Here is a 9,699-nt window from a genome sequence, read left to right on the forward strand (position 1 = left end):
GTCATACTATTTCAGAGCTTTGCACTGATGTATGTTTTAATCCTTGTTAAATGTTATTGTCTCCTCATGTGAACATGTGATAACAAACTTAAACTTGATTTTGTTTATTGTGGCTTTATTTTTAAAATTCCCGACTGTACATTATTGTGTCTTTAGAAAATTTTGATGGGTTGTTTAATTTAGTTGAGTGTTCAAATGTTTTATACTAATTTTAATCTATAGAATGGGTAATTTTGTGTATTATCATTGAGGATGTACTTCATTTTATCGGCCATTGTCTTATCCCTTTAGATCCCTGCATAATATATCTAGATGGTCCAGCTGACCCCATTTTTCGTCAATCTAAAAACGAAATTTATTGCACACAAAAACCTTGTTCACTTTTTTTTATAACGAAATTTTTTGGCGATATGACTTTTAGAAACCTGACTTATAACAAACTTATTACCACATTCCCTCCTCTACTACTAGATGAACGAACTGACCAATAAGCAAGTTTTGTGTTAGCAACCTAAAGTAACAACAATCCAGAAAATTTTTAGTTGGTAAATTCCGATGATAAAAGAGCGACGTAGTTATTAAACTTTCATGGTTACATGGACGTATGTCTAAACCTTAAAAATAGAGTAGCTGCGCTTCTTGATTAGTACTTTTGCACCATTTCATATTTTAACAAAAAGTGTACACTTTTATTAAAATTGTAAAACTTAACAGATTTGATAAAAATATATTTTAGCATTTTTATGTATTTGTTGATTTCTCAACTATTTTGTGGGGAGGATACCACCACCCTCTCAAATATATTCTTCAAAACTCCCACCCTAACCCATCCCAAAAAAAAAAAAAAAAATTGTAAAAACAACATTATCTTTATAGATCTCAAATAAAGAATCAAGTTGACAAATTAACCCCCCCTCTTTCCTCCCTCCCTTTTAGGTGCCCCTAGAGGCCTAAAGGTGTTAAAATCCCGGGGACACCTTTCATGCAGCTAAATATTATATATTTTATACATACAATTTTTATATACTTTATGCTGTTTTTAAACATCAGGTGGTTTTGTATAATTTATACAGAAAAAGTAGTTATGAAACTAAGCTATATAATAAACATAAGACTAGACACCAATGTTTTTCTCAAAAAATAAATTTTACAAAGTAAAGACAATTCAGATAAATCTAAATTTAAATAATAATAAACTAAAATAAACAAAAATTTAAGACTAAGTTTAATATAAAGTTGAATGTTGACAAATTTAACTTCTAAAATGCTGCTATACACTTATAACATATTTGATTTTTAAATTATTGAACACGTATATTAGCTATAGAATAGGCTAAATTTCTGTTTGAATTTTTTATGAATGTTTTATAATTGTAAATTTGACAAATAAAAACAAAAAAAATCGATTAATGAAGTAATTTTAACAAAATTTAAAATGATTTTTTTTGTATATTTTGAATGTTGTCTGTAACCTAGTGTGTTTTTTCCATAATCTTTCCCAAGGTAGATATTTTTCTTGCAACTAGTTTTTAAGGCCATTCTATATATTTTGTCTGTCTGTTCAACTGACTGTCCATTATGATTATGGGAAATGTGATTTACTTAGCTGCTATTAGATATAGACGTCTCTATATTTTTTTCTTTCTTTTTAAAGAAAACATATATTTTGATATTTATTTATGTGTTACTTATGAATGTTGTCATCCTTGTTTATACTCTTTCTTACCAGGGAAGGAGGGTATTTTCATTGATTTCTTCTTTAAGTTAAGTGTTCAAACGTTTTAACCACTAATTGTAATCTACAGAAGGGATAATCATCATTTGGGATGTACATAAGTTTATCAGCCGATGAGAACCAAATGTTCACTATGATATTCAAATGTACTTCATGCACCAAAAGAGATAAAACTAAAGAAAATTTTATAACCTAAAAAAAAGCTCAAAAAGGATATCTTTGTATCTGTATATTTGTTTGTATAATGGGTCTCACTAACCACTAAACTGATATGGTTTTCCTTTACAACATAGCTTCATATAGGTCCTGGATAGGTTTATAGATATTTTTGGGGTGGATATCACCCCCCCCCCCCCCCAAGAGAAATAGTCCGTAGAAAAAAATTACTCCCCCTTAAAAAATGCTGTAGTTTTTTTAAAAACTAAATTAAAAAATCTTTTTCTTTTGAAACTAAAATAAACTTTGAACTCCCCACCACCTCAAGTCCCCCCTAGAGGCCACTAGAGGCGTATCTGCTAGTATTATGTCACTAAAAATATATATATTTTTTGGTGGAAATTATAAATACAAATTTTGAGTTCTTTTAATTTCTAAAAAATATGAATACTCCCTGATAGCAATATCTATGTTCCCTTGAATGTACACAATAACCTTGCATTCGGTTATGTTTCCTCTTCAGTTATAGATAGATAGGTAGATTGTTGTATCAAAGGTGTGTTTTTTTAGCTTTCTTATTTTCACTGATAAATTTCATGATTTTGTAAAACTGACTGGTGGGTGCTTCCCAGTTTTTAAAATTCAATCAAATCTTTAAAATTGACGATTTTATGTTTATTTGTTTAAAAATAAGAAAAAGTCCGGATTTTTGTGATGCACCCTGTATATATATGGTTTTAAGGTCAATAATATGCTAATTATAACAGTATAATAAATTATTTTTTAGGTGTAAATTCAATTTTTCATACTAGGTTATTAAACAGTTATTGAACTAGGCCTAATCACTTTTACCTTTATTAAATATTTAAAATAGGCCTGGTGGTTCAATTATTTAATTTATCATCATTTTTCATTGCAAACTAAGTTTTATACAAGTTTAAATATTTTCATATTTAAATATTAGATAGATAGATAGATGACTGGTGGGTGTTGTTTATAGAGTAGACTTGCAAAAATCTTTTAAATTGCGCGGCTTATGTTAATAGTAGAAATTTTTTTATGTATGCCGTTAGAATCATTATGAACTGTAGTTTTGGGAAATATAAAAACGATTCCTGTGCTACGTTTAGTTACATGGTAAAATATCCCAACTTACTTAAAACTTTTGAGTAAATCATTAAAGCATATTTTTAAAGATCATATTGCATGGCTTGTGTGCGTAGTAGAAAATGTTATTTATTAATCCCTATAAGCTCTAGTTCTAAGAAATATGGTTCCTGTGCTACAAACAATTTAGGAGTGTTAAAATATTAATAAACAAAAAATAGCAAAAAAATAGAACTTGTATTTCCAAAATCTAGAGTTTATAACGGTTTTAACTGTACAATAAAAACTTGCCGGCCTTATTGAATTTTAAAAATTTGAATTTCTTATTGCACTTTTTATACTCTACTGACAAGTCATGTTTTAAGTCAATTGAGACATTTTACCACAAACCTTCTTAAATAACGTTGCACAGGGATCGTTTTTAAATTTCCTTAAAACTGGAGTTCATAGTGGTTCTGAGGATATGGATAACATTTTTCTACTATTAACACAAGTCGCACAATTTGAATTTTAAAAAGGTATGCATTTTTTGTGCACACTCTTTGTATGTTTAAGTTGAAATTTACAGAAAAGAAAATTATGCAATTGCTGAGAAATCTTTAAAACCTCCTTGCTAGTGTTATTTCTTCATTTTTTAGAGGTCTAGCACTGCTTAGTCAGTTTGGTCAGAGAACTAAAATTTTGTACATGTTTTTCTAGGCCCCTAAAGTAAAAATGAAATTGAAAAAGTGTATTTTGAGTAATACATCTAATCACTATCCATCAACAAGGATGAAAACATCCATAAAAGCGAAGCACTGAAACAGTAGGACAAACGGACATAAACACTTATATAGTGTCAGAACAGAATAATCAGAATATAGATGTATAAGAGTCGAAGCAAAGTTGTAAGTAAATTTGTTGAAAAACTGCTTTATACAGGATTATGTTTATGGACATTTTTAGGACTTGATTAAAGAGTTGCTTCGCTAATAACATTATACTTTGTTGTCCCAGGAATCACTGTACAAAAAATCAGATCAATCGGATGATTAGAACACATAAAAATTTGTTGTTAAAAAAGTAAAAAAATCAAAGTTTAAAATGGACGTACGGACATTTTGGTAATGTTTATAGAGTTGCTACGCTTACTAAATCGTACCTAATTACTAAAGGAATCACCATGCGAAATTTGAAATAGATAGGACAATTCTAACATGCCTAAATTAACGAAAAAAGCTATCCGTTACGGACGGACGGACGGACGGACGGACCTACCCTAATTATAGAAAAGCTTCGCTTTTAAAAATATGTTTGTATATGTTGTTTAAAAATCCATATTAAGATTTTTTTTATAATCATAGAAAACTGTCTATAATACGTTGCAATACAAAAATATGTTTAACAAATGCGGAAAAATCAAAACTCTTTACATATTACAATTTGTTCACTATAAGCCTATACATTTATAATGTTGTCGTAGGAATCAGATTTCCAAAAATCATATGAATAAGATAATGTTATCACATAAAAAAATTGTTGTCAAAATAGTTTAAAATATTTTAAATGGACGCACAGACATTCTGATAACAACTCTAGAGTTGCTTCACTTTCTAAATGTTACCTAATTACTACAGGATTCATCATGCAAAGTTGCAAATCGAGAGGACATGCCTAAATGGCTAACCTGTACGAACGGACATATTCTAATTATAAAAAAAGCTTTGCTTATAAAAAGTCATATGTATCATGTATCTTATTTAATTCAGGGAGTAAGGGAGGGGACAATGGGCAATTAATTCAATATAAGAGTTATCAAAGAAAGGGCATGAAATCCAGTTTAATCCAATAAATTTGTAGGAAATTATAAAGGGATTGTTAATTGAATAATAGATTTCCATAGCATCATGTAAAGTGAAATCACAACTTGTTTTTGATGAAATATATTGAGGTTTTTTGGTGTGATTTTTATCTTAAAAGATTATTGGACCCGGCCAGCTGCTAGCAAGAATATGACTGCACCTTTTTATTCTGTTTATTTCCCTTGCCCCTTGCCCCTACCTCCCTTCTCCCTTCTCCCCGTCTGCTACATTCCAAACTAACACAATGAGTGTTTATTTTCCTTGTCCCCACTTCCCTTATCCCTTCTCCCCATCTGCAATATTCAAGACATACATAACGAGTAGCGGCATTTCATGCGCAAGTCCCCAATCTCATTCAGAAACTGCTAAATTCTTGCACATTCCCTTTAGCCAGTCCCCAAAGTCTGAGACTTCTAAAAATTGAATATTCGATCCATTGTCCCCTCCCTTACTCCCTGTATTTAATTCCATAATACGAGTATTTAAAAATGAATCTTTACTTTAGGGATAGGCAAACGGAATAATATTTTTTTGTTACTTACAGTATACTGTTTTTTACAAGACAATGTTAATTTATTTTCAGAGAGAGAGAGAGAGGGGACAATGGGCTGTTGATTACACTAGTCCCCAAAGTTTTACAATAACATTTTCTTATTCGTTGCTTAGCAACTTTAGGGACCATAGTGAATTTTGATTGGTGTTTTCATTTAGTTGAATGTTCAAACGTTTCAACCACCAATTTCAATCTACAGAAGGGGTAATTTTGTTTTTTAGATTGAGGATGTACATCAATTTAACGGCCATTGTCTTATCTCTGGTTTATTGTTCTTGCTTTCACATTGAATTAATTTTCCGATTGACTATCCATGTGTCCCTGATTACGAGAGAGCTGTGTGTCTAGTTTATATCAGGGATCTAAAGAGATAAGACAATAGCCTTTAAATTAATGTACATTCCCCAATGATGATACACAAAATAACCCCTTCTGTAGATTAGAACTAGTGGTTGAAATGTTTAAAAACTCAACTTTATGACCAAACCAATCAAAATTTCCTAAAGTTGTTAAGCCAACAAATAAGAAAACATTACTTTAATACTTTGGGGACTAGTGTAATAAACAGTCTGATGTATCCCCTCGCTCTGAGTTTAAATACAACAATATAACAATGGATATATTATTACATGGATGTTGCACCAGATTTTCATGTAATCTGATATATTGATGCTCAATACTCCCCTTACCCTGGAGAGCTTCACGAACAGATCAATAACTGAGGTCTATATTAGCAACCCAAATTATTGACAAATTTTCCCCTGTTAGTATATCCATGTATATCCTATATCACATGGACATAACTAACCAGACAAATTTTCCCCTGTTAGTATATCCATGTATATCCTATATCCCATGGACATAACTAACCATACAAATTTTCCCCTGTTAGTATATCCATGTATATCCTATATCTATATATCCATAACATAACTAACCAGACAGGTTTTTATTTTTATTGGCTAACATTTTCATTTTAGCTTCATTCTAACCTCCATTATCAACTGTCAGGGATCTGAAGGGATAAGACAATAGCCGATAAATTGATATACATACCCAATGATATTACACAGAATTATTAGAACTAGTGGTTGAAACATTTGAACACCCAACTAAACTTTCTAAAGTGCCCAAAGTTGTAAAGCCAACAAATAAGAAAACCTTATTATAAAACTATGATTAACTATTTATTTACAGAAGTTACTTTATTTATTACCAGCGGCGGCTGCACATCTAGAATCTAAAGGCTCAATATTAGATAGGTCAGGAAAGAGCAGAAATTTATAGCTTAAACCTATCCCAAGCCTTAAATTTAAAAGAAAACAGCCCAAGACACATGTAAACCTTCCCTTGAATGTATTAGATAATACATTTCATTATATATCCTATATTGAGCACTCCCCCCCCCCCCCTGCTCTATTTTTAAATAGATAGAAAAAGGGATGAAATTTTTTGTATATCTAACTAATGCAGTGGGTCATAACCCTTCAGGTTTTTACTTTGATTTAGGAGGGTGGGGGGGGGGGGGGGGGAAGGAGGGTATTTGTCTTGGAACTTTGACAGATAATGCAATTAGAACAATAAATGAGTTGGGGGAGGTATAATTTCTGCTTAACTTTGATTGTAACAGAAATTACACAAACCTCTAAACTAAAATCAAAAGCATTTCTGTAAATAAGGGAGATACTTATGTCTTTTTCTTTATCTTAATTTCTTTAGACTTACAAATTAATGATCTCCTTATTATTTTTATTAATGAGAGAGTTATTATTTGTTTGTCCTTCTGATTTTAAAGTTTTTAACATGTACATTTTTTCTTTTTTTTGTAATTTTATTTTTTTGAAATTATTTCATTCTGGAAATTTCCTTTGAATAAATGATATAGTTTTTATTAATGTTTTGTTTTTTCTCCTCATTATAATTTGAGGCTTCGCAATATAGGCCTTTAGGAACACTTTCAAATACAAAAGCGTATAGGGAGGTCAGTGGAGATTAACCCCCTGCCTTTTAATAGATCATTTGTTTGGGGGGGGGGGGGGATAATTCTCATATTACTCTGATAAAATTGAAGGTACTCTCCCCATAAATAGTTAAAAACCATTCTTGGATCTAGAAGAAGCTTTAATGCAAACAAACACATCACCCTATCACTTTTATAAAAATATCAACACAACCTCCCTAGTTCAGTCACACGACAAATAGCCTAGAACCTGCTAATGACCATATCCCATAATTCCCTAAACAGCATGGACACACCCAACCCGAAGGTGTGTTAGGTTAGAAAAAACCCCCCGTGGAAACGGTTTACACAGGATGTACTGGGACCTTATGGTGGTTTCAGAACATGCTTTCCCTAAATTGAATTAGTAGCTTCCCATAGTAGAAAATTTTAAAATTACTTTTGGTGATCAAATTTTACTTTCATTTTTAGAGTACCTTCAGCTAACCTCCTATATTGTCTTATTTTGTCTTTCATGTTCATCATGCAAATTCCTTCACATTACAGTTAAATTGACAGATATTGGAGGTTTCTAAAAAGGTCTCCAACAATTTTCTAGCTCTAATACTTTTTGAGATATCTTATTTCAAAGTATTGCTGTAAAATCATCTTTTACACAACAAAAAGGTGAAAAATAAAATTAGATATTTTAGAGAAAATTACAAGTATCTTCATATAAATCTCTCTAACATTGCTTCAAATTGACCAAATTGGACAGTTAAGGTGCCTAAAACTATCTATATTCAATGGACAATCCAAATACATACTTTTTAAGACTTTATAAGTTGACAGGAGGATGCTAAAATGTAATATCAAAGAAACATATGTAATTAAAGTTTTATTAAAAATCACTTTTAAGACATTTTTTAAAATGTAAAAGGTGTTTTAAGGAACAAGAAACTTATATCTAATAATGATATATTATTTTCAAACATCTCAGTACTAGTTTAGAGTAACTAATGGTGAATATTAACAAAATAATTGTTGCCTAAGAATAAATTTTTTCTTTTATTATATGTGAGATCATCCATGAAAGTCTTTCAATTACTATGTTTACTTAGTTAAGGTTGCAAAAACTAATTTTGTTTCACAAGGTTGTAAAGAATTTAAAAGGCCAATCAGCTATTCTTAGATAAGAATTACTAGAATTAGTAAATTACATTTGTAAACTGCTTGGAAATGCTTAAAATTCTAAGCAATTTTTGGTTTAATTACAATGATTATGTCTATTTTTTAAAAGATATGTTTCTATTTGTTCAAAATATCAGATGATTGTGTTTTATTGGCTTTCTAATTACAAATTGACAACTTTATATGCTATAACTTACCTTAAAATCCTTCCTAGGGTCTATTAAATATCAATTTATTTAAAAAAAACAGGAATTTTTTTTCTTTAGTATTTTTAAAAATCACTTCAGCTTACTCATATTGGCTTATATAGTCTTTTTAAGTATGAATTTTGATTGTCCATTGAATGTAGATAGTTTTAGGTACCTTAACTGTCCTTTTTGGTCAATTTGGAGCGATACTAGAGAGATTTATATGAAGATATTTGTAATTTTCTCTAAAATATCTGATTTTATGTTTCACCTTTTTGTTGTGTAAAAGATGATTTTACAACAATACTTTGAAATAAGATATCTCAAAAAGTATTAGAGCTAGAAAATTGTTGGAGACCTTTTTAGAAACCTCCAATATCTGTCAATTCAACCGCAATGTGAAGGAATTTGCATGATGAACATGAAAGACAAAATAAGACAATAAAGGAGGTTAGGTGAAGGTACTCTAAAAATAAAAGTAAAATTTGATCACCAAAAGTAATTTTAAAATTTTCTTCTATGGGAAGCTACTAATTCAATTTAGGGAAAGCATGTTCTGAAACCACCATAAGGTCCCTGTACATCCTGTGTAAACCGTTTCCATGGGGGGTTTTTTCTAACCTAACACGCCTTCGGATGGGGTGTGTGGAGGTATCAATCCAGCAGTTTACAAGACTCTACTGGACATACACTTTCAAAGTTGAATTATTATTTCCATGTCAAAATCTCAGTGTTTTGTACATTTTAACGAAAATATGAACTGTACCAAAAAGCACACTGAATTATCATCCTAATATATAAAGTAATTAGCGATTTTTTCTGTCCCGTAGGATCTCGTTAACCGCTTAACTGATATTGTTCTCTTTTACAGGGAAGCTTCTTACAGATCCTGGGAAGGTTTTTAGCTATTTTTGGAGGGGGTATCTTCACCCCCCTAAGCCCAAAAATATTTTTTACTCTTCTAAAACTCAAATTCAAAATGGGATGAG

Source organism: Acartia tonsa, chromosome 11, assembly GCF_053477335.1.
Source record: "Acartia tonsa isolate MP-2025a chromosome 11, ASM5347733v1, whole genome shotgun sequence".
Taxonomy (NCBI): domain Eukaryota; kingdom Metazoa; phylum Arthropoda; class Copepoda; order Calanoida; family Acartiidae; genus Acartia; species Acartia tonsa.